This window comes from Haemaphysalis longicornis, unplaced genomic scaffold (genome assembly GCF_048455015.1).
Source record: "Haemaphysalis longicornis isolate Haplotype H1 unplaced genomic scaffold, Haemaphysalis longicornis Haplotype H1 scaffold_3, whole genome shotgun sequence".
Lineage (NCBI taxonomy): Eukaryota > Metazoa > Arthropoda > Arachnida > Ixodida > Ixodidae > Haemaphysalis > Haemaphysalis longicornis.
In genome coordinates, this window is record NW_027526335.1 from 104,794,817 (window position 1) to 104,815,620 (window position 20,804).

General features: G+C 49.7%; 11 non-coding genes across 11 annotated transcripts; all 11 read right to left on the reverse strand.

Moving 5' to 3' along the window:
* Window positions 1-726: 726 nt before the first annotated feature.
* On the reverse strand, window positions 727-797 carry Trnag-gcc (transfer RNA glycine (anticodon GCC)). Its single transcript has one exon. It is a non-coding gene; the product is annotated as a tRNA-Gly (tRNA).
* Window positions 798-3,322: 2,525 nt separating this feature from the next.
* On the reverse strand, window positions 3,323-3,393 carry Trnag-gcc (transfer RNA glycine (anticodon GCC)). The gene has a single exon. It is a non-coding gene; the product is annotated as a tRNA-Gly (tRNA).
* Window positions 3,394-3,655: 262 nt separating this feature from the next.
* On the reverse strand, window positions 3,656-3,726 carry Trnag-gcc (transfer RNA glycine (anticodon GCC)). Its single transcript has one exon. It is a non-coding gene; the product is annotated as a tRNA-Gly (tRNA).
* A 262-nt stretch (window positions 3,727-3,988) lies between these two features.
* On the reverse strand, window positions 3,989-4,059 carry Trnag-gcc (transfer RNA glycine (anticodon GCC)). The gene has a single exon. It is a non-coding gene; the product is annotated as a tRNA-Gly (tRNA).
* Window positions 4,060-4,321: 262 nt separating this feature from the next.
* Trnag-gcc (transfer RNA glycine (anticodon GCC)) lies at window positions 4,322-4,392 on the reverse strand. Its single transcript has one exon. It is a non-coding gene; the product is annotated as a tRNA-Gly (tRNA).
* Window positions 4,393-4,654: 262 nt separating this feature from the next.
* On the reverse strand, window positions 4,655-4,725 carry Trnag-gcc (transfer RNA glycine (anticodon GCC)). The gene has a single exon. It is a non-coding gene; the product is annotated as a tRNA-Gly (tRNA).
* A 262-nt stretch (window positions 4,726-4,987) lies between these two features.
* Trnag-gcc (transfer RNA glycine (anticodon GCC)) lies at window positions 4,988-5,058 on the reverse strand. Its single transcript has one exon. It is a non-coding gene; the product is annotated as a tRNA-Gly (tRNA).
* A 5,464-nt stretch (window positions 5,059-10,522) lies between these two features.
* Window positions 10,523-10,593, reverse strand: Trnag-gcc (transfer RNA glycine (anticodon GCC)). The gene has a single exon. It is a non-coding gene; the product is annotated as a tRNA-Gly (tRNA).
* A 262-nt stretch (window positions 10,594-10,855) lies between these two features.
* Window positions 10,856-10,926, reverse strand: Trnag-gcc (transfer RNA glycine (anticodon GCC)). The gene has a single exon. It is a non-coding gene; the product is annotated as a tRNA-Gly (tRNA).
* Window positions 10,927-11,188: 262 nt separating this feature from the next.
* Window positions 11,189-11,259, reverse strand: Trnag-gcc (transfer RNA glycine (anticodon GCC)). Its single transcript has one exon. It is a non-coding gene; the product is annotated as a tRNA-Gly (tRNA).
* A 286-nt stretch (window positions 11,260-11,545) lies between these two features.
* On the reverse strand, window positions 11,546-11,616 carry Trnac-gca (transfer RNA cysteine (anticodon GCA)). The gene has a single exon. It is a non-coding gene; the product is annotated as a tRNA-Cys (tRNA).
* Between the last annotated feature and the right edge of the window lie 9,188 nt (window positions 11,617-20,804).

Sequence of the window (20,804 nt, forward strand, 5' to 3'; positions counted from 1 at the left end):
TGTGTGCTGTTCGCCTTCGGGCTCCGTGTCCTCAGTGTTCTTCAGACGACCTTCCTGTTTTTCCCCGTTTACTTTAGTGCGTTTTGTCTGAACTACTTTCTTTACACCCATAATTCTCCAAGCGCGCGTTTTCGAGTTCGGCCTTGTGTCTGTGTTTGATTTTTTCCTTTTCACTTTGGCGGGAACATGTCTGATTGGAGCTAAGAAGCGTCTCCCCGATTGGCTGCAGAAAGCCATGTTCCCTAGCGTCCGCACTCTCCAGAATGCACTTTTTCCCCCAATACATCCCCCACCAGACCGCTTAAGTGAATATAACGCGGCCCCTCTGGCTATTGGAGGGCGGCCTGCACCATGGCTCACGTCAGAAACTCTGCCGCTCGTCGTCGTGCCCACCCGCCGGGAGACCGAGATCCAGTCAGCCATGTCCCGCTAAGTACTCTTGACCTATTGACTGTCTTTCTAATTTATGTAACAAGTGTACTCGTTCTGATTCGTATGTGCTAAATGTCATCAATGTTACCAGTAAATTAAATCAGTTAACCTTAAACTTCTTCAACGCCTTTACTGCTTCACTCCGATCGGCATGCTACCGTAGCGGCAGTATGTGACCAAAATACGCCGTTACAATATCTTACTTTAACCCACGCAGAGAGTGAGGGATGGTTTTCGTTCCCTAGCGGGCTTCCTTGATTTTGGTAGGACGAAAATGTGAACAAAAAAGAGAACTGCGTCGGCCGGGAATCGAACCCGGGCCACCCGCGTGGCAGGCGAGTATTCTACCACTGAACCACCGACGCCGACGATGGGCAGTCGGAGTGGATTCCGTTCCTCGTCTAATTTCGAAACTAGTTCCTTTAATTAGGTCACTGATGGTCTGAGCGCACTCTCCGCCACTGGACGTCACATTTGACAAATACCTTTCTTGCTCGTCAAGCACATGTACTGTGCACATAATAAACATATCTTACTTTAACCCACGCAGAGAGTGAGGGATGGTTTTCGTTCCCTAGCGGGCTTCCTTGATTTTGGTAGGACGAACATGTGAACAAAAAAATCGCGCCAATCCACCCCGTGAATGTGGTTGGAAAGCAAAGCTGTAAACGGCACCCATAACGATTACCCATGCGACGTCACTTAAATTCACTCACATCGCTCTACAAATAGCAAAACCAGAGAGAAGTGAAATGCACTTAACCACACCATTTATTACTTCAAAGAGACATTCTTGTTAAGGTTAAATCAATGCATGAAGCATGAACGGTGTTTGGTTGAGTTGTATTGGTGTAGCACAAGAGTGGAAACTCTTTTTATAAAATTAAAGTAAGCTCCAACCCGGTGTTAGACGATCTGTCTTCTCCGTCTCTGCGCCGCGGACGGAGGCGACGAGATTTGCGGCAGAGAAGGAGGAGGGGGAAGAAATACTTCTGTTCAGATTTCTGAACGGCCCAGAGTGCAGCCCTGGGGAGTGATTTCTTCTTCCGTGGGGCCCATATGCAGTCCGCGCGCCTGTGTTCTGTCCACCCACTGAAGCTGGGTAGGTAAAGAGGGCCTGGAGAGCAGCATCTCCCATTGCTCTGGTTGGGTAGTTGACGGAAAGAGAGGAGGGTGCTCAAGGCTAAAGCCGCACACCCCGATTACGGGGCGGAGTGTTCCTACTTCTGAGCAAAATTTACATTCAGCGTCGTAGCGATTCGGATGCGTTAAGTGAAGACGCGTTGGCTGTGGGAAGGAGCCCGGATTGTATAAGCCGTAGGGTAGTTTGTTGTTCTCTGGAAAGGTCAGGGTAAGGCGAATGTACGGTCTGTCTCAGAATGCGATAATGCTGGGTTATCTCCCTGAACGTGACAAGCGGGTGACTGACCTCGTGCAGCTCCATAGCATGGGAGGTAAAAGCACAGGCTTGTTGGGTGGGCGTATTTGTTGTCCTCCATTGAAGTGTGAGGGGGGTGTCCAGATGAGCTGAATGAAACCGTTTGGGGAGTGGTTTTTTAGCACTCGCAGTGCAGGTCAGGACACTCAACCCTACTGGTAATTCCAGTAGGTTTGCTGGGAATCAATGATTACCCTCCGAACCCCTGGTTGAGCGAGAGCCAAGGTGATAGCTGCCTCTTCTGCTGGCGTCATTTCTTGGGTCCTAAGAGAGGTACACGCAAGGAGGTTGGTTCTGAAGGTAGCCACGATAATGGCGTATCGCTGCCCTCGATGTTTGGAGGCGTCTGTGTAGATAACTGCATGATTCCCATCGAGGGTGGTGTTTAGCGCTTGAGCCCGTGCTTTTCGGTGACCCTCGTCATGTGAGGGGTTCATATTTCTAAGCAAAGGGAGCATCTTTAGTTTTACTTGCCAAGAGTCTGGGAGTACGTCAAGCGGAGTGACATTCTGGGCTGCCCAGCCAATCTGGTGAAGCATGCGGTTACCCATCGCAGTTCTGAGTCGGACCTTATGGTTCGAAAGATGGCCTTATATCAGCTCTTCCACGGTGTTGTGGAGCCCCGTGCTAAGCAGCCTCTGTGTGGACGCACTCATAAGAAGACCAATGGCCTGCTCGACCGCCTTTCTAATCATTATATAAAGCGTCTCTATGTCTTCCTTGTCTAGAAGAAGACAGGGGGTTGACGTAAGTAACTCTCGAGAGGACAAAAGCTTCAATTAATCGAAAGGTACCGGATTCCTTTAGGCCTCGCTTCTTGGTGGCAACTCGCCTGATCATGTGTATGATTTGATTAATGCTGTTTTTGAGGCGCTGCAAGGAGACGTCACTCCTGATGTTAGCCTCGAGATGTAGGCCCAGCTAGGATCTTGATGCTGGGGCTTGGAGTGATGGCCTGGCCATAAAGGATTATTTGAGTGTATTCCTTGGTTTGGCGTGAGGGCGGATGACAAGGAGCTGTGATTGTTTACGTGAACACTGGATGCCACAGGCTTTAGCACATTGGCGTAGTAGAAGTGAGATGTCATGCATTGGTGTGAGCTTCCTTTAATTTTTGTAACTCTTAGCACATGAGTAAGGTGCGCACAGGGCCGCTAGATGGGCGTGACTGGTCGCGTGACGCTTTCACGTGGCATTCAGCGAGAACGCAGGGGGTAAACCCGTAGATGTGCTTGGTTAGTACACCACCTGTCTTCCCAGTCTTCGTGTGGGCTCGTAGCTAAATCGGTAAGACAATGGGCTCTCGCTTTGTTAGTCTATTAGTTCCAGGTTCGATTCCCGGTGTTGCCAGTAAATTCTTTTATTTGTTAGCTGGAGTTTTCTGGTGACACCAACGGTCGCGAAAGAACCCTTGGGGGGTAGAGGTAAAAAGCTTTGCTTTAAAAAGAGAACTGCGTCGGCCGGGAATCGAACCCGGGCCACCCGCTTGGCAGGCGAGTATTCTACCACTGAACCACCGACGCCGACGACGAGCAGCCGGAGTGGATACCGTTCCTCGTCTAATTTCGAAACTAGTTCCTTTAATTAGGTCACTGATGGTGTGAGCGCACTCTCCGCCACTGGACGTCACATTTGACAAATACCTTTCTTGCTCGTCAAGCACATGTACTGTGCACATAATAAACATATCTTACTTTAACCCACGCGGAGAGTGAGGGATCGTTTTCGTTCCCTAGCGGGCTTCCTTGATTTTGGTAGGACGAACATGTGAACAAAAAAGAGAACTGCGTCGGCCGGAAATCGAACCCGGGCCACCCGCGTGGCAGGCGAGTATTCTACCACTGAACCACCGACGCCGACGACGAGCAGCCGGAGTGGATTCCGTTCCTCGTCTAATTTCGAAACTAGTTCCTTTAATTAGGTCACTGATGGTCTGAGCGCACTCTCCGCCACTGGACGTCACATTTGACAAATACCTTTCTTGCTCGTCAAGCACATGTACTGTGCACATAATAAACATATCTTACTTTAACCCACGCAGAGAGTGAGGGATGGTTTTCGTTCCCTAGCGGGCTTCCTTGATTTTGGTAGGACGAACATGTGAACAAAAAAGAGAACTGCGTCGGCCGGGAATCGAACCCTGGCCACCCGCGTGGCAGGCGAGTATTCTACCACTGAACCACCGACGCCGACGACGAGCAGCCGGAGTGGATACCGTTCCTCGTCTAATTTCGAAACTAGTTCCTTTAATTAGGTCACTGATGGTGTGAGCGCACTCTCCGCCACTGGACGTCACATTTGACAAATACCTTTCTTGCTCGTCAAGCACATGTACTGTGCACATAATAAACATATCTTACTTTAACCCACGCAGAGAGTGAGGGATGGTTTTCGTTCCCTAGCGGGCTTCCTTGATTTTGGTAGGACGAACATGTGAACAAAAAAGAGAACTGCGTCGGCCGGGAATCGAACCCGGGCCACCCGCGTGGCAGGCGAGTATTCTACCACTGAACCACCGACGCCGACGACGAGCAGCCGGAGTGGATACCGTTCCTCGTCTAATTTCGAAACTAGTTCCTTTAATTAGGTCACTGATGGTGTGAGCGCACTCTCCGCCACTGGACGTCACATTTGACAAATACCTTTCTTGCTCGTCAAGCACATGTACTGTGCACATAATAAACATATCTTACTTTAACCCACGCAGAGAGTGAGGGATGGTTTTCGTTCCCTAGCGGGCTTCCTTGATTTTGGTAGGACGAACATGTGAACAAAAAAGAGAACTGCGTCGGCCGGAAATCGAACCCGGGCCACCCGCGTGGCAGGCGAGTATTCTACCACTGAACCACCGACGCCGACGACGAGCAGCCGGAGTGGATACCGTTCCTCGTCTAATTTCGAAACTAGTTCCTTTAATTAGGTCACTGATGGTGTGAGCGCACTCTCCGCCACTGGACGTCACATTTGACAAATACCTTTCTTGCTCGTCAAGCACATGTACTGTGCACATAATAAACATATCTTACTTTAACCCACGCAGAGAGTGAGGGATGGTTTTCGTTCCCTAGCGGGCTTCCTTGATTTTGGTAGGACGAACATGTGAACAAAAAAGAGAACTGCGTCGGCCGGAAATCGAACCCGGGCCACCCGCGTGGCAGGCGAGTATTCTACCACTGAACCACCGACGCTTTTTTTTTTTTTATTACCTTTTGCACACATGTAATACAAGTCACGGATAAATTAAAAACCGCCTACCAAACTTTGGCTGACGGAAGGACTTAAAATAAACATCAAAAGTACACAACTCTTCCAAAACAGGAAGCCATTCAAGTTCGGGGTCCTGTAACTTGTACACTTCATACAAAAGCGTGACATTTTGAGAAAAATACTTGCTTACAGTGAGCGCATTCGGGTCCGCATGTCTCACAGCCATTCTGGACCTCCAAATGGCATGTAACCCTAGCGCCATTATCATATCATACGGGACTTCATCTTCGCGCTCAACCGGAAGGAACCGAATGCCATGCGCTGAAATGGGCAGGTCTTTCTTTAACGTTCTCTGTAAGACGTCCCAAAAAAATACGGCGTCCCAGCACTCCGTGAAAACATGTTCCACTGTTTCGGCTTTCGCACACAGCGTACACATGTTTGACCAACCAATAAACAGCCCCTTCTCCTCCATCCATGTTTTAACTGGCAGTGTTCCTGTATGTAACTTGAAAAAGAAAGTTTTCACGCATGCTGGGACTGCCATTTTTTTCACGCGGGATAACACATCCTGCCCAGGACCAGAACTAAACATTTCACGATAACATGGTACGGGGAACAGCATCTCCCTCAAATTATTTGTAAGGGTTTTTCTCGAAACAGTGGCTAAATATTCTACTGAAAATCTCACAGTAAGAAAAAGAAAAGACTCAACCACTTCCTTCATATAGCCTTTCACGGCACCACATCTATCACTTACAGAAGAAACAATATACATAGGCAAGGCATCTACTAATGTAATCTGCATTAAAGTGCGAAGAAATGGATCACGTGTATCACGCAGAAACATAAACCGGTTTACAAGCTGGCGAACAAATACATGACACAGGCCAACACCCCCATGCCTTACTCGGCGAAAAAGGTTACTCCGACTGGAACGCTCCCACACCGATGACCAGATAAAGACTGCGAATACTCTGTGCATTCGCTGCACGTGAACTCGTGAACAATGAAGCACCTGCAGCACATACCACAGCTTTGCCAAAAGAAAAAGGTTGCATACCGTGGCTCGTGCGAAAACAGACAATGCGCGACCGCCCCACTTGGTTGTTTTTTCGCGCAGCTTCGCCGTCTCGGATTCCCAGTACTCGCCGCTATCCTGATAGCGATCCAGCGGAACTCCGAGATAACGCGCTGGTGTACGCGACCAAGACACGTTTTCAAATACAGATGGTGTTGACCCCCACTCCCCGTGAAAAAAACCCGCACACTTGGCCCAATTAACACAGCTGTTAGTAAGACTACAAAACTCCCTTGTTATCGATATGGCTGCGCTTACACTCTCCTCGTCTTCACAAAAAACCGCCACATCATCCGCGTATGTTAGTAACTTCACCTCGCATGTGTGTAACTGAAAACCACGTACTCCACTGTCATTAATTATTCTTAAACAAAAGGGTTCCAAATAAATTGCAAACAGAAGAGGAGATGCTGGACATCCTTGTCGCACAGAAGACAGTACAGGAATACTTCCAGTGACATTCTTGTTGATTATAAGTTGCGTGCAGCACTGAGAGTACGCCATACGCACTCCCTGTATGATCACATCACCAACATTTATATGCTCCAAAATACAAAAAAGAATCTCATGGCACACTCGATCGAACGCTTTTTCGAAATCAATCTGAAGCATAGCGACCCTTTTAAAAAACATATCACAACACTCCAGCACACTGCGCGCAACATGAACATTTGTTACTATACTCCTCCCCTTTATACCACAGGTCTGATGCGGTCCTACTACACTTGTTATAACACTCTGCACTCGTTGCGCTAAGATCTTCATAAGGATTTTATAATCTACATTGGCCAATGTAATCGGCCGGTACCCAGAAACCGACTGAAGTTTAACACGGTCTTCCGATTTGGGTATGAGGACGGTGTGTGTGCGACCAAACGACGGCGGAAGTACCTTGGGCTCGTACGCCTCGCGAAAGACCATAAATAAAAACGGAGTTACTATATCCGAGAACCTTTTATAAAAATCCGCACCAAGCCCGTCAGGTCCTGGCGACTTACCTACTTTTAACTCCGATATTGCCGTCTGAATTTCGCCAAGCGATATCGGTCGTTCTAACTCCTCCCTCACATCGTCTCCCAATCTTGGCATGGCTGGAAGAAAGTCTCGCTTGAACTCGTCAGTTTTTGGAACTGTGGGGCTAAACAAATCTGTGTAATGTTCTTGAAACGCACTTTTTATGTTCTCTTTGTCACTGGTAAGCGCGCCTCGCCAGTATATTTCCTCGATACCATTTCCTCTCGCGTACCGAGCTTCGTCTTTTATCGCTCGCTTTGTTGGCGCTTCGCCGGCCAAAAACACCTCGGCCCTCGCCCTCACGGTCGCTCCCCGATATCTTTCTATATCGATGGCTTCTAGCTTATTTTTAATGGTTCTGATATCTTCTTTATATGCCCCAGGCATTTCGCTTTCGAGTTTTAACATGTGTTGCAGATTATTTCTGAGTTTGTTTTCCACTTCCCTCTCTTGCCGTTTAAGCACTGTCCCCCTCTCCATCGCTACCATTTTGCATTCCTGTTTGAATACCTCCCACCTTTCCCGCCAGCTGCTGATTTCGTCGTTTGTTTGTTTTTCCGCAATTTCCTGTACTCTATCCGTGAATGTGGTGTCTTGTAATAATTTTACATTAAATTTCCAAAGTTCCCAGCTGAACTTCTTACAATCCTCCCTCCTTTCCCCCAACAAAAATGAAACCAGGCAGTGGTCACTAAAAGAGACACTATCGACCACGTAGTTCTTGCACGCCGCAGCGAGCTCGAAAGATACGTATGCACGATCCAGCCGCGCATGGCTCGTGCCCTGAAAGTGCGTGAATTTTAAAGCACTTCTGTTAACCGCACAGTGTGCTACATCGGCTAGTTCGCAGTCTTCAAGAACTTCTGTCAAGACCCTTGCACCCTGATCAATTGTTCGCGACGACACATTTCTGTCTCTTCGTTCTAACACACAATTGAAGTCGCCCAATAAAATTACTCTGTCTTGCTTCTTTAAATAATCAGACAACCCTTCGAAAAAAACCGTCCTGTCCCTTGCAACATTTGGTGCATAGATACACACTGCACGAAAATCTACTCCACAGTAGTTGAAATCACAACACACAAGCCTGCCAGTTTTCGCTCGAAATATGCTGAGCACGAGGTCGCGGGTTCGATTCCCGGCCGCGGCGGCTGCTTTTCTGATGGAGGCGAAAAGCAAAAACGCCCGTGTGTACGAGATTTCGGCGCACGTTAAAGATCCCCAGGTGGTCAAAATTAGTCCGGAGCCCTCCACTACGGCGCGCCTCATCGCCTGCGTTGCGTCGGCGCGTTAAACCCTACAATCAATCAATCAATCAATTCGCTCGAAATAACTGATCGTACACGAATACCAACTGAATTTCTAACCAAAATACAACACCCCCCAGAAGTTCCCACAGAATGACTCACGCAAACGCTGTAACGCCCACTAAAGGGCCTTATCATGCTCTCGGTGCTGCCTTCGCTTTCAATTTTTGTTTCTTGAATGGCCATTACATCTATTTCTTTGTCGTCCATAATCCTTCGCAGCTGATATTGCTTGCGCCTGGCCCCAAGCCCTCTTACGTTTAATGCAGAAATGCGAAGTGGCCTATTTAAAGTAGCCATTACTTCGAATTAAAGCACACCAAGAGCATAAAAAACAAAGACCAGCTCAACGAACCCTAGCCTCCAGTGTAGCGACGGCGGATATCCCAAGTATGTTGCCGTGCTCTTGTCCATAGTAGCTGCTCAACACTCCCCGGAGACGGCTGCTCGTTGCGCTGCACTGCACGGAGAACATCACTGGGCCTTATTGACATTGCAGGGACGCAAAAGGGGCTTCACGTTAAGTGTCCGGTGGCTTCCTGGGCCGCTCCGCGTTGATGTTCGGCTTCACTTTAACCGATGCCCGTCGAGCATGCGTCGGAGCTTTCGCCGGCGGCTCGTCACCGCTCGGCTCGACGGTGCTGGCCTGTTTTTCTTCGACAGCATCCCTTGCACGCTTTGCAGAACCAGAAAGAACACCTGCCATCTCAACCTCTTCTTCTTCCTTGCTTTTATCTCCCTCCGACGCCGAGAGTGGTGCTTCGGCCAAGCCTGAACTGTCCGTGGGGATTTGGTGGCCCTGCACGTCCGGGGATTCGGTGGGAGTGCCACCTTCGGCGGGTGGTTCGGCGCTCGGTGCCACGGCGGCTGCAGGTTCAGGGGGCGTTGCCTCCTTCACCACGTCCTCGTCCTTGCCCTTCGAAGCGCTCTCCGCGTCTTCGGCGTCCATCACGTACTCGGCCTTGTGGTCGTCATCCCCTGGCCCGGCAACGTTCGCGTAAGTGCGGACGCACTCGCTCTCGCTGTGGCCGAAGCGGCGGCAACGCCCGCACCGTGGGACGCGGCACTCCCGCCGAATGTGGCCACTCCGGTGGCAGCGCAAACAAAGCGGTACCCGTCCGGGCACCACGACAAGGGCCTGCTCACCGGCGATGCGTAGCTGATGCGGGATGTCGTCTACGGTGACGTCTGACTTCAGTTGTAGGGTGACCAGGCGTGTCGTCGAGAGCTGCGAAGTGCAGCCCGGCACACGCCAGCGGTCACGGGTCACTTCGGTGACCTTCCCGTAAAGCGACAGGGCGCCTCGCACTTCGTCGTCTGGGACGTTGTGGAGCACCCAGTGCAGCTTTAGGCGTACGTCCTGGCTCCGCGGATCGATGATAAGGCACCTCCGCCCCTTCACTTGAAGTTCGGAGGCGGCAACCAGCTTCGCAGCTCCCTCGGCATCCTTGAACGTCACGGCCCACAGGTGGTTCATCTGATATGCGCCCAAGGCCACAACCTCGGGCAGCAAATTCAGACGCACCAGCGGGTCCCGGAAATCTTCCACCTTGTATGGCCTGGCTTTCACGTCCGCGTGCAGAAAAATGGTGTTCAGAACAGATGGTCCGGATGGCAAATGAGGCAGAATAACTTGATATTCCTGGTTTGCAGAGTTGTCAAAAACAGAAGACCTGGTACCGCGGGCCGATGTGCCCGCCAAAGCCGCCCCTTGAACGGAGCTCGCCATCCTGCGTCCGCACTGCGCAGCGGCCAGAAGCAGAATCCTGAACCACCGACGCCGACGACGAGCAGCCGGAGTGGATACCGTTCCTCGTCTAATTTCGAAACTAGTTCCTTTAATTAGGTCACTGATGGTGTGAGCGCACTCTCCGCCACTGGACGTCACATTTGACAAATACCTTTCTTGCTCGTCAAGAACATGTACTGTGCACATAATAAACATATCTTACTTTAACCCACGCAGAGAGTGAGGGATGGTTTTCGTTCCCTAGCGGGCTTCCTTGATTTTGGTAGGACGAACATGTGAACAAAAAAGAGAACTGCGTCGGCCGGAAATCGAACCCGGGCCACCCGCGTGGCAGGCGAGTATTCTACCACTGAACCACCGACGCCGACGACGAGCAGCCGGAGTGGATACCGTTCCTCGTCTAATTTCGAAACTAGTTCCTTTAATTAGGTCACTGATGGTGTGAGCGCACTCTCCGCCACTGGACGTCACATTTGACAAATACCTTTCTTGCTCGTCAAGCACATGTACTGTGCACATAATAAACATATCTTACTTTAACCCACGCAGAGAGTGAGGGATGGTTTTCGTTCCCTAGCGGGTTTCCTTGATTTTGGTAGGACGAACATGTGAACAAAAAAGAGAACTGCGTCGGCCGGGAATCGAACCCGGGCCACCCGCGTGGCAGGCGAGTATTCTACCACTGAACCACCGACGCCGACGACGAGCAGCCGGAGTGGATACCGCTCCTCGTCTAATTTCGAAACTAGTTCCTTTAATTAGGTCACTGATGGTGTGAGCGCACTCTCCGCCACTGGACGTCACATTTGACAAATACCTTTCTTGCTCGTCAAGCACATGTACTGTGCACATAATAAACATATCTTACTTTAACCCACGCAGAGATTGAGGGATGGTTTTCGTTCCCTAGCGGGCTTCCTTGATTTTGGTAGGACGAATATTTGAACAAAAAAGTGAACTGCGTCGGCCGGGAATCGAACCCGGGCCACCCGCGTGGCAGGCGAGTATTCTACCACTGAACCACCGACGCCGACGATGGGCAGTCGGAGTGGATTCCGTTCCTCGTCTGATTTCGAAACTAGTTCCTTTAATTAGGTCACTGATGGTGCGAGTGCCCTCTCCGCCACTGCCCGTCACCTTTGACTAATGCTTTTCTAATTCGTCAAGCACGCCCGCGATGCGCATAATAAACATATCTAACTTCTAACCCACCCAGAGAGTGCGAGATGGTTTTCGTTCCCTTCCAACCTGTTACACTCCGATGTAGTGGCCTTTCCTGATTTTGGTAGGACGAATATTTGAACAAAAAAGTGCACTGCGTCGGCCGGGAATCGAACCCGGGCCACCCGCGATGCAGGCGAGTATTCTACCACTGAACCACCGACGCTTTTTTTTTCTTTAACGCAGTGTCTAGAGTTACGTCCGACGGAACCCAAAATTGAAAACTAGAGTTACGTCCGACGGAACTTTAAGCCAGTTTCTAGAGTTACGTCTGACGTAACCCAAAATTGAAAACTAAAGTTACGTCCGACAGAACTATAAGCCAGTTTCTAGAGTTACGTCCGACGGAACGCAAAATTGAAAAATAGAGCTACGTCCGACGGAACTTTAAGCTGGTTTCTAGAGTTACGTCTGACGGAACCCCAAATTGAAAACTAAAGTTACGTCCGACGGAACTTTAAGCCCGTTTCTAGAGTTACGTCCGACGGAACTTTAAGCTGGTTTCTAGAGTTACGTCTGACGGAACCCCAAATTGAAAACTAAAGTTACGTCCGACGGAACTTTAAGCCCGTTTCTAGAGTTACGTCCGACGGAACTTTAAGCTGGTTTCTAGAGTTACGTCTGACGGAACCCCAAATTGAAAACTAAAGTTACGTCCAACGGAACTTTAGGCCAATGTTTTGAGTTACGTCCGGCATAACATAAAGCACAAAAAATTTACAGCTCTTGAAGACTCTTGAACCAATTTACATGGTTCAAGAGTAATTAATAGGGTTGGGTGTCAGTTAATATTTCAACTCGATTAATTGGCATCGATTAATTCGATTATGCATGGATTATTTTGTAGTGTGGTTTTTTTAGGAAAAAATGACCAAAAATAATTATGTAGTAGTACATATCAGATCAATATGCTCATACACTTGTTCAGACACATTCCGTATGAGGTAAGTACGTCATCATCACGGCGCATGATGCGGACGCGACGCTTATCAGCTCGTTCGTCACTCACATTTTTTTCTCACGCCGCGCTTTGTCTTCGGCACGAACAGAGGCAAGGGGCATCTGAACAGGCGAAAAGCATCTAATAGCCGGATTTCCTGATTACAATGTTCTCAGTTTCTTTTACTTGTATTTCCTTATATATTATCTGCGGATGAATCGTGACCGCCGCACGCAAATGGCGGCAGTTCTCGGCCACACTCGGCAAGCATGATGCCAACTCTCATTTGGGCGGGCGAGAAAGTTCAATGAAAACTACTCCCCTTGCCTCTGTTCGTGCCGAAGAAAAAGCGCGGCGTGCGCGTGACGTGTACAGCTCTGAGTGCCATGAGCGCGTGGGCGTGGCTTTGCGGCGCTCAGCTCCCGCACGGAGCCCGCTGTGCGCATCTGGAGAGCTGAGGTTCTGAGCGCTGTGGCTCTGCACGCAATTACAATTTCAAAAATCTAATTATCGATATCGGATGGACTCATGATCTTTTACAATTTCCCTATTACAACCAAGCACCTAACTAGAATAAATAGAAAGTTAATTAATAACTTCTAGTTAAGTATGCCATGGCACTTGAAACCGTTTTATAGCTCCCGCCACGGTTCCTGTTCACTTGGCGCAATTAAAACAATTTTAGCTCCGAAAGCCTATTTTTAAAAATTACTTCGTCTTCCCGGAAACACCCAGTATATATATCCGCCGCTGAAAATCGTTCGTCTCCGTCCACGGGGACGACCTGCTGTATCCTAGCGATATACAGTTTCGATGTAAAAAACAAACGCACGGGGAATAAGATGAATACTTGACGTGTTGAACCCTCGATTTGCTACAATAAAGGCAAGAAAAAAATGCTGGTCATACACGACATGTTAAAGCGAAGCTTTTTATGGACACGCGAAAGGAACATCCGGCGCTGCCGTGTACGCAGAAAACTCCGCCGGCGCAAGAGGAGTTAGAAGTAAGGGGAGAAAGATTGGCTGAGTTTGTAGATGACGTAGCTATACTATCGCTTCTACCGACCCTAAGTGGGAACGGCGCATCGGACGGAGCGGAAACGAGTCTTTCTGGAAGCAGAGCGCGAGCGCAGCGCGCTATCTAAGTGAAGCGCAGCTCAAGCGACAACGGCGGGTAGGTTGTAATAAATAAAAAAAATGAATTATTTAATTGAAAAATCCATCAACCCAGTTGGGATTCGAACCCACAGCACTGCATCGTACATCGTACGTCGTGTATCGTACAAGTGACAGATTACACCTATGGAGCGGGGAGGTTCCCGTTTGAACCCATTCCCATTTCACCCTTCCCGCTTGTTCCGTCCCGTTTCAACCCGGCGCAAAACGACCTTCCCGTTTCGCCCTTTCCCACTTGGCCCGTTCCCGTTTGAACCCGTTCCCATTTTAACCTTCCCGTTTGTTCCTTCCCATTTCAACCCGGGGCGAAAGAACCTTCCCGTTTCACATTTTCCCGTTTAGCCCCTTCCCGGAATAACGTACCCAGTTTATGAAACGTTATAAAAACATTTTCATATTGTTTTTCATTTATTTCCGTTTGTTCACAGCCGCTGCGATAGCATGCTCAGTACATCCAGAGTCCTCAATTGACTGCTTTTCAAACGTGGGCTTCACTTTTTGAATCTAGAGACGACGACATTTGGTTACAATTCGTCATACCAATTAACAAATCTTTTAAATTAACAAAGCCTAACAAACAAAGTAACAATTAACAAATTAATAAACAAATCTTGTAAATTAACAAACAAGTCTTTTAAACTAACAAACCAAAAAATGATAAAATAAAAAAGGCCAGAAAAGCGCCGCGGAAGCACAAATAAAAATCGCAAAAACACCCTCACTTTGAATGAAATCGTATTTGGCGGACTAACACATGTAATCGTTATAATAGCGCAAGTGTACATCAATGTCGAAAAGAAACAGATGAAAACTATAAAAGATAAAAAGATGTATAAAAATAAAGTAACCCTATGTATCTGGATACATATGCCACATCTGGCTATAAAAAATCGCACTCATGAGAAGCGGCGAAAAATATAAACTTAGCTTTGCGTTGTATTGATTCTGTTTATTCCCGTCACTCTGGCGTACTCAGTTTGCATAGTAGGGCAAACCTTCAAAAACTTAAGCAGCGCAGGGTCGTCTCTAGCCTAAATTTTCTTTACTAGAGAAACTTAAAATTGTCGCGGGAATACTACCTCTAAGGGCCTTTCAGACGTTCAGCGAGAAGACATCATAGTAAGACTATTAGGCAGCCAACCAGCTGAACGGGAAGGTCGTTTCGGGAACTGGCGCACACGGGACGGGTCAAGCGGGAAGGGCGTTTCGGGAATGGGTTCAAACGGAAAGGGATCAAACGGTAATGGGTTCTTTCGGGCTACACCCATTGATTGTGGCTTGCTTAGGATTTCTGCCTCAGTCTTAAGGCGAGCTGCAACCAGTTTTGTGAAGCCCATATCGCCACTTTGGATGCAGATAAGCCCGGACTGAGCACTTCTGCAGTGCAGCCTCAGAAGTGCTTCACCTCGTATACGTTCATATGCCTTTGTAGATATATGGGGCTGAGAACAACACAGCGACAAGTCGTTTCCTCGGACCATGTCGGCCTTACTTTCTTAAAATTCCTTACTTGTTCAAGCAAGAATAATGCGGAAGACACGTTTTCAGCGGCCTTTTGCCGTATGTATGAAAGGTCCGCACTGAAGGAATCCTCTCTCAGCTGTTGCAGCGGTTTAGTCGCACAATTTGACTCATGAGGTCGCTTTCCTTCCTCTTCCACTTAACTTTTTCTGTAGTCAACAAGGTTGACGCCGATCTGCTGTCAACATAAACACCTCCATCATGCTTGTCTTCAAGGATCACCGCTCCAGGCTGTCCCGAATATCCATCTGGTAGCGTGCCCACGGGGGCGTCGTCAGGCAGGGTTTCTGTTGTGGCAGCACACGGAAGCGGGATAGAGCGAGATGTAACAGCTGACGAAGCGTCAGCGCACCCTACGTCCCCAAAACGAGCCCTTTTATTCGAGTGCTCTTGATGTTCCGGCGAGCTCCAGTCCGGTGCTCTGGCTGCAGAAAATTGCATGCAGATGACAACGAACGCGAAAAAACGATGAGAATCAGAGCTCTTCGCCTTTCCCATTTCCCCTGTTCCCATTTGAACCCGTTCCCATTTGAACCTTCTCGTTTGTTCCCTGCCGCTTCAACCCGGTACAAAACGCCCTTCCCGTTTCGTATTTTCCCATTTAGCCCCTTCCCGGAATAACGCACCCAGTTTCGACTCAGGTGACTCGAACCGAGGCGTGCGATTTTTAAAATTAAAGTTGCGTCCGACTGTATTTTAACCTCATGTTTTGAGTTACGTTCGACGTAACCGAAAGTCAGAAACTTGCGCCCGCCGTAACCTGAAAATTAAATTGAAGTTACGTCAAACGTATTTCACCGTAAAAAAACGTTACGGCTGGCGGAGCCAAAGTATGAAGACGCCCTATGAACCTGCAACCTTTTTGCAATGGTCCGTTTTACGATACGCGGCGCCACTTAAAAAACAACACGTAGGTTGCTGCGTTACGTCCGACCCGGTACAGCACACCTTCCGTCTGCTTCTGCGTTGGTCGAGCGCGGTCTGGAACGTGTTACTCGCATGCGTACGCCGCGGCCGCGGTGATGTTGCCAGTCCGTACGGTTGCATAAACGAATGCACTTATATGCAACGCACACAAAAAAAGAAAGAGCGAGAATTAACAAAATAGAACCTTTCCGCGGTCGCAGTGCCAGTCTGTAGCGCCCGCAGCTCTTCTCAAGAATGAAGTTGGGGTTTTAACAAATGCAATTATTAATTTATTAGGGGTAGTACAGGTATACTGTTTTATTTACAGGAAAAAGATATCGCGAAATATTATTACCAAATCTTAACTAACTACAGAAAAAACTTATTTTATGAAAGCGAGAAAGGGCCAGGCCATGGTGGTACGATCCATTTTAATGTGTACGTCGCTAACGGTCACTTTATATGCAAATGTCTGTAGAAGAATGGCCATTGAAGTCTAAAGCTGAAATTTTTCCTCGGAGGAAACGGTTCGCACATATTTTTCATCCAGGCGTTAAGAACACGTACCCCAAGCCGTTTTCTCTTGCGTGTACTTTTTACGGGTAATACATAAGCGGGCACGCAGTGCGTGGAAAAGCAAAACCACACATTTAGGTAGTTATCCGTCTGTAATAGCGTTTTAGCATATCGTTACCGTGTTTGCGTCACCGTTTACCGTGTTACCGGGAGCGGGAGTTTCCGTTTGCCGCTGAAAACGGCACACCGTTTGCGGTTTGCGTATTTCGGCAGTTTCGGCCGCCGCGGCGCAAGTAGCGACATCTGATGAATTAGTGTCAAAGCAAATCACGCATATTTTTTTTGCTGATATCTATTTGCTTTTGTTTAAAGTAGCTGGAATATTTCACTTTTCGGGTGAAGCGTTCACAATAACTGTAGTTGCTTTGGCAATATAGCCATCACCTGTAGAGCTTAAAAAGAAAACGTGTCGGAAGGACCCTTATACCTAGTAGAGTTAGAGTTTAGCATATCGTTACCGTGTTTGCGTTACCGTTTACTGTGTTACCGGAAGCCGCTGGCGATGGTGAAGCCTGTGCCGGTAAGTTACCGTTCGCGGTAACTCTAGCGCTGCGCAGTGGACTCCCGCAAACACGGTAAACGGTAACGTAAACGCGGTAACGATATGCTAAAACTGCCTATTGACTCTAACTCTACTAGGTTTAAAGGGTCCTTCCGACACGTTTTCTTTACTGTTTACCGTGTTACCGGAAGCCGCTGGTGACGGCCGGTGAAGCCTGTGCCGGTAAGTTACCGTTCGCGGTAACTCTCGCGCTGTGCACCAACACGGTAAACGGTAACGCAAACACGGTATCGATATGCTAAAACTGCCTATTGCAAAATAGAATTTGCCCACGCGCTAAATATTTAGGCAAGAAATAAGTAAAATATGTTGTAGTAACTACTCAGTAACCTAATTACACTACCTTGCCCAGCACAATTTTGGAGGCCTAAAAGCCCACTGAACTTAGATGTCCACCATGGTCTTGCAAGGTCTTAGACATCTTGCACTATGCGAGTTAGCTATAAGACGTCTATTTTTTATGTCTCAAAGATGTCTTAAGAGAGATATCTACAGGACAATTGTGCAAGATCTCCGACGTCTTGAGCTCCGTGAGATGTTGATAAGTCATCTTTACTAAGATGACTAGAAGACGTACGAACCTCACTGTTTACAAGACGTTCCCAAACAGCAGAAATTGCCAAGCCCAAGCACGGCAAATCATCAGTGGCCAATCAATGTGTCCTAGCTTGGCAATACTTCGGCCGCCATTATTGGCTGGCGCTTGGGAAAGTTGACAAGCCAACAAATGGCCAAGCTCTGGAAGGCCAATATTGAACAAATCTTGGCAAAGTATGTTGCCATGATAATGCCTATGGGTGCACCCCGTGAATTCTCATGCACATTTTTGGCTTTGTGGCCAGTCTTTATGACCAATGCCTATTTTATAAGATGCCTCGCTGCCCGATTTCTGCTTTATACATGCCCTTTAACAGGAATTTATTTAACGTTACTCATTTATTTAATGCGCACTCGTTAAATAATTTCCTGTACAATGCATCTATAAAACGAAAATCGGACCGCGAGGCACAATAAACAAAATGCATCAATTTTGCGAAGCAATTACGGGACTTGCAAAACAATTCAGAAACAAATCAAGGGGTCCCTCTGTGTAGTTGTTTTTATTATGCACATCAAATTTACAACGGGAAACCTGGCTTAACAGTGGCAAGAATAGGAACACAAACACGAAAGCAAATAGACACACAATAGTCGAGAAAAAAAAGCGCAGCTCATGAAGCGCGGACTGATTATGCTTCGGAAGAAAGACAGCTACGCCGCAGTGCCAGCCGCAGGATGGCACGAAGGCGGCAGCTGTCTTTCAACAAGCCCACAGTAAGACAGCTACGCCGCAGTGCCAGCCGCAGGATGGCACGAAGGCGGCAGCTGTCTTTCAACAAGCCCACAGTAAGACAGCTACGCCGCAGTGCCAGCCGCAGGATGGCACGAAGGCGGCAGCTGTCTTTCAACAAGCCCACAGTAAGACAGCTACGCCGCAGTGCCAGCCGCAGGATGGCACGAAGGCGGCAGCTGTCTTTCAACAAGCCCACAGTAAGACAGCTACGCCGCAGTGCCAGCCGCAGGATGGCACGAAGGCGGCAGCTGTCTTTCAACAAGCCCACAGTAAGACAGCTACGCCGCAGTGCCAGCCGCAGGATGGCACGAAGGCGGCAGCTGTCTTTCAACAAGCCCACAGTAAGACAGCTACGCCGCAGTGCCAGCCGCAGGATGGCACGAAGGCGGCAGCTGTCTTTCAACAAGCCCACAGTAAGACAGCTACGCCGCAGTGCCAGCCGCAGGATGGCACGAAGGCGGCAGCTGTCTTTCAACAAGCCCACAGTAAGACAGCTACGCCGCAGTGCCAGCCGCAGGATGGCACGAAGGCGGCAGCTGTCTTTCAACAAGCCCACAGTAAGACAGCTACGCCGCAGTGCCAGCCGCAGGATGGCACGAAGGCGGCAGCTGTCTTTCAACAAGCCCACAGTAAGACAGCTACGCCGCAGTGCCAGCCGCAGGATGGCACGAAGGCGGCAGCTGTCTTTCAACAAGCCCACAGTAAGACAGCTACGCCGCAGTGCCAGCCGCAGGATGGCACGAAGGCGGCAGCTGTCTTTCAACAAGCCCACAGTAAGACAGCTACGCCGCAGTGCCAGCCGCAGGATGGCACGAAGGCGGCAGCTGTCTTTCAACAAGCCCACAGTAAGACAGCTACGCCGCAGTGCCAGCCGCAGGATGGCACGAAGGCGGCAGCTGTCTTTCAACAAGCCCACAGTAAGACAGCTACGCCGCAGTGCCAGCCGCAGGATGGCACGAAGGCGGCAGCTGTCTTTCAACAAGCCCACAGTAAGACAGCTACGCCGCAGTGCCAGCCGCAGGATGGCACGAAGGCGGCAGCTGTCTTTCAACAAGCCCACAGTAAGACAGCTACGCCGCAGTGCCAGCCGCAGGATGGCACGAAGGCGGCAGCTGTCTTTCAACAAGCCCACAGTAAGACAGCTACGCCGCAGTGCCAGCCGCAGGATGGCACGAAGGCGGCAGCTGTCTTTCAACAAGCCCACAGTAAGACAGCTACGCCGCAGTGCCAGCCGCAGGATGGCACGAAGGCGGCAGCTGTCTTTCAACAAGCCCACAGTAAGACAGCTACGCCGCAGTGCCAGCCGCAGGATGGCACGAAGGCGGCAGCTGTCTTTCAACAAGCCCACAGTAAGACAGCTACGCCGCAGTGCCAGCCGCAGGATGGCACGAAGGCGGCAGCTGTCTTTCAACAAGCCCACAGTAAGACAGCTACGCCGCAGTGCCAGCCGCAGGATGGCACGAAGGCGGCAGCTGTCTTTCAACAAGCCCACAGTAAGACAGCTACGCCGCAGTGCCAGCCGCAGGATGGCACGAAGGCGGCAGCTGTCTTTCAACAAGCCCACAGTAAGACAGCTACGCCGCAGTGCCAGCCGCAGGATGGCACGAAGGCGGCAGCTGTCTTTCAACAAGCCCACAGTAAGACAGCTACGCCGCAGTGCCAGCCGCAGGATGGCACGAAGGCGGCAGCTGTCTTTCAACAAGCCCACAGTAAGACAGCTACGCCGCAGTGCCAGCCGCAGGATGGCACGAAGGCGGCAGCTGTCTTTCAACAAGCCCACAGTAAGACAGCTACGCCGCAGTGCCAGCCGCAGGATGGCACGAAGGCGGCAGCTGTCTTTCAACAAGCCCACAGTAAGACAGCTACGCCGCAGTGCCAGCCGCAGGATGGCACGAAGGCGGCAGCTGTCTTTCAACAAGCCCACAGTAAGACAGCTACGCCGCAGTGCCAGCCGCAGGATGGCACGAAGGCGGCAGCTGTCTTTCAACAAGCCCACAGTAAGACAGCTACGCCGCAGTGCCAGCCGCAGGATGGCACGAAGGCGGCAGCTGTCTTTCAACAAGCCCACAGTAAGACAGCTACGCCGCAGTGCCAGCCGCAGGATGGCACGAAGGCGGCAGCTGTCTTTCAACAAGCCCACAGTAAGACAGCTACGCCGCAGTGCCAGCCGCAGGATGGCACGAAGGCGGCAGCTGTCTTTCAACAAGCCCACAGTAAGACAGCTACGCCGCAGTGCCAGCCGCAGGATGGCACGAAGGCGGCAGCTGTCTTTCAACAAGCCCACAGTAAGACAGCTACGCCGCAGTGCCAGCCGCAGGATGGCACGAAGGCGGCAGCT